Source organism: Orycteropus afer, unplaced genomic scaffold, assembly GCF_000298275.1.
Source record: "Orycteropus afer afer isolate SDZICR_OR568_19922 unplaced genomic scaffold, OryAfe1.0 scaffold00040, whole genome shotgun sequence".
NCBI classification, from domain to species: domain Eukaryota; kingdom Metazoa; phylum Chordata; class Mammalia; order Tubulidentata; family Orycteropodidae; genus Orycteropus; species Orycteropus afer.
Window position 1 is genome coordinate 12,956,497 of NW_006921627.1, and position 4,713 is coordinate 12,961,209.

Sequence of the window (4,713 nt, forward strand, 5' to 3'; positions counted from 1 at the left end):
TACTCTCCACTCAAGGAGCTCTGGTAGCATAGTGGCTAAGACACTTGCCTGCTAACCAGACGGCTGGCGGTTCAAACCCACCAGCCGCTCCTTGGAAGGAAGGTTGGGCAATCCTACTTCCATAATGATATTGCCTTGGAAACCCAAGGAGGGGTCGCTATGAGTTGGGTTTGACTCGACGGCACATAACAACAACAACTCTCCACTCAAGGGCAAGTTTCAGAGTCTCTTCTGACATCCATTTTTGTCCTTTCTTCCTTTCTTGTAATGACCTCTTGCTTTCTTTATGGATGATGTTCTTGATATTACCTCACAATTCCTCTGGTTTTTGGTCAGTGGACAATGTGTCAAATCTATTCTTTAAATAGTCCCTAAATTCAGGAGGGATATTATCAAAGTCATATTTTGGCTCTTGTAAACTTGTTTTAATTGTCTTCAACTTTAACCTGAACGTGCATATGAGCATTTGATGGTCTGTTCCACAATCAGCTCTGGCCTTGTTTTGACCAAAAATATTGAACTTCTCTATCACCTCTTGCTATAGATGTAGTCAATCTGATTCCTGTGTATTCCATCTGGTGATGTCCATGTGTATAGACTTTGCTCATGTTGCTGAAAAAACGTATTTGCAATGAATAAGTTGTTGGTCTTACAAAATTCCATCATGCGATCTCCAGCGTTATTTCTATCACCAAGGATATGTTTTGCAACTATGGTAATTTGTCTTTGCTTCCAACTTTTGCTTTCCAGTCACTATTGATAATCACACATCTTGATTGCATGTTCAATCAATTTCAGTTTGCAGAAGTTGGTAGAAATCTTCAATGTCCTCATCTTCGGCTTTGGTGGTTAGTGCATAAATTTGAATAATAGTAGTATTAACTGGTCTTCCTTATAGATGTGTGGATATTAGCCTATCACTGACAGCATTTTACTTCAAGACAGATCTTGAAACAGTCTTTGTGATGATGAATGTCACACCATTCCTCTCCAATATGTCATTCCTGCATAGTGGATCATATGGTTGTCTGATTCAAAATGGCCAATACCAGTCCATTTCAGCTCACTAATGCCTAGGATAACTATCTTTATGTGTTCCATTTCATTTTTGACAACTTCTAATTTTCCTAGATTCATACTTCATACATTCCATGTTCCAATTATTAATGGATGTTTGTATCTGTTTCTGCTCATTTTGAGTTGTGCCAAATCAGCCAATGGAGGTCCTGAAAGCTTTACTGTATCTATATTGTTAAGGTTGTCTCTACTCTGAGGAGTCAGCTCTTCCCCAGTGAAATTTTGAGTGCCTTCTGACCTGATAGGCTCATCTTCTGGCACTATGTCAGCAAAACACAAGCCACCACATGATGACAAGGTGACAGACAAGTTTGTCTCCTTTAGCTGTTCCTAACTCCTTTGCAACTGCCTACATCAAGCCCTGGCCTTAACATTTAAAGTACTTCTTTAAATATTTTCTCTCATATATTACCTTTCCTCTTTTTAAAAAAAAATTTTTTTTCTCTTCTTGGTGATTGTTCCTGTGTGTTCATGGGGTGTATTTTTTGTCACTTTGCTTTTACTTTTTTGTTGGTCTTTCAATTGTTGTTTTTGTCTGAGTGGGAGATAGCAATCTTGCCCACATGATGCAACTACACCCATGCCTCCTGAAGCTCCACTTACTGAGAGCCACCACTTCCTTCACTGTTTTGGTTACCTCATGCCACTCTGACAAGAGTATACCACAAGTGAGATGGATTGAAGATACAGGAGTTTATTCTCTTACAATTTGGAGGTTTTAAGTCTGAATTCAAGGTGCCAGGCTCTAAGGGCTGTATGAAAGCCCCTTGATGTTGGGCTTCAGTTCTGCCTCTTGCTCCTGGCCCACTGAAGCTAGAGGCATCTCTTCACTCAGGCAGCTACTGGCTGCTGAGGCTAACAAGCCCAAGGTGGACAAATAAAATGACACAGTCCCGATGTTACTAAACAACACAGCAGGCCATTGACTCAAGTCCAATGAAAATCTCAGAATCAGCAGAGCATGGAAAGTTCCTGAACAATGACTTGGCTACATGCCGGGTTCAAGTGTGCCATAAGCTACAGACCATCCCCCAAGGCTTCTCCTTATATACAGGAAGCAAACCACATCCCTAAGGCAGCTACTCAGCTGCTCACAGTAAATTCCACCATGGAATGATTGCCAGGCTCATCATGGGGAATACTACGTCCAGCTGTCCAGCCACTCAACCAGGCCTAGCCAAGCTGACACACACACTTAACTACCACATCCACCAACTGGCCAATGATTAACAACCACCAAGAAGAGCCTGACTCACCCTTAACTGCTCTTCACAAACAGTTAACAGAGACCTGTGCAGCCACACTCATTCTCTATCACAGCCACCAGGAGACAAGTGGTGAGTTCATAAGGGCTGTCAACTAGCAAATAGAGGAACACAGTACCCTGCTTACTCAGATATGTAAAAAACAAACAAACAAACAAACAAAATTAAAATCTTGGGCAAATCACTCCAACATACAATCACCATTTAAGTATAAATACAACAATGTCACAATGTCTCACAGACAACAGACCATTACAGTCCACACAAAGAAGCAAGATAAAGTGGCAGAAACAAGGGAGCAGGATACAGACTCAGAACACATCCCTGAAGAAGCAGCAGCATTGAAACACCCTGATAAAAAATTCAAAAGAATTATATTTAGGTATCTTCAAAGGACTGAGAGACAGAGCAAGGAAAACAGTGACAAAATTAAGGAAAACACAGACAAAACTCTAGTAAAATTTCAGAAGAAAATACAAGAACAAAATGACAAAATAAATGAAAAATCAGAAATGATACAAAATCTACAGATAAAAATCCAGAAGATTAATACTAAATTTTCAGAAATAGATAACACATTAAAAGGGCAAAGGAGTAGAATTGAATCAATGAAGACAGAACTAATGAGATTGAGACAAATGCCTGAATACTTCCTTGGAAAGGGATCAATCAGAAAAAAGATCAAAACAAAGTGAAGAAAGCCTAAGATTTATGTGGGATACCATCAAAAGGAATAACCTATGTGTAATAGAAATTCCAGAACAGGAAGAGAAAAAGAAAACCACTGAGATAATTGTCCAAGATTTGTTGGAAGAGAACTTCCCTGATATGATGAAAGATGAGAATATATCATTCAGGAAGTCCAATGAACCCCAAACAGGATACACCTTAAATGAAAATTATCAGGACATATAATCATCAAACTCACTAAATCAAACCAAAGAAAGAATCCTGAAAGCAGCAAAGGAAAAATGAAAAGTTACCTACAAACGGCAACCAGTAAGACTAAGCTCTGATTTCTCAGCAGAAACCATACAAGGAAGAAGGCAATGGGATAGTATGTATAAAACCCTAAAAGAGAAAAATTTGCAACCAAGAATTACATACCCAGCAACATTCTCTCTCAAATATGATGGTGAAATTAGATTTCCAGATAAGCAGAAATTAAGGGAATTTTTGTTAAAACCAGACCAATCTTATGAGAGATACTAAAGGGAGACCTTTGAACAGAGAAACAATAATAGCAAACAATAACCAACCATTAATACACAAGATGACATAGCCAGAAACCAACACAGCTATGGAAGTACACAAAGTAAAATAAGCTTATAATATTATAAACAGGGAACCAGAGACATCAATTGGCAAATGAGGACTATTACAAACCAAAAAGAGGGAAAAATAGTGTAGTTACAGAACTTCTAAATGGTGAGGAAGTGAAGAGAGTTGTAAGATAGAATGGCCTGTTCTAAACTTGAGGAGAAAATTATACAAAACAGGGTAACCTCAAAGAAAAATGATGAAACTTCACATCACAATAAAAAAGAGGACAAGCACAAATGTTTAGCAAATACTAAAACACAACAACAAAAGGAAATGATAACATGATTCATAAATATTACGAGATTTGTTCGAAGATTTATATTCATAAATGTAATATAATTCATATATATTATATATAAATACAATGAGCTCAGCACAGAAAATTATATGGAACAAAGAAACAAGGAACACCACAAAAAAAACACATAACAAAATGACAACAGCCAATTCATACTTATTGATAATTATACTGAATGTCAGTGGATTAAATACACCACTCAAGAGATGGAGCTGCAGACTGGATAAGAAAACATAACCCATCAATATGCTGTCGACAAGAGACACACCTTAGAGACAAAGATAGACTAAAAATCAAAGGTTGGAAAAAGATACATCAAGAAAATGGCAATCAAAATTAGTGGGAATGACAATATTAATTTGTGATCAAATTGACTTTAAGACAAAAACCACCATATGAGACAAGGAAGGACATTATATAATGATTAAAGGATAAATTGAATAAGAAGATATAACCATAATAAATATTTATGGACCCAATGAAAGATCCCCAAAATACATAAACCAGACTTTAACAGAATTGAAAAGACACATAGATGACTCCACAGTCATAGTGAGAGACTTTAATATACCACTATCAATGAAAGATAGAACTGGAAAGAAACTCAACAAAGATTCAAAAGAACTAAACAATACAATTCTCCATTGACCTAATAGACATCTACAGAACACTTTGCCCAACAACAACACAATATATATTCTTTTCCAGTGCACATGGAACATTCTCCACAATAGATCATATATTATTAAA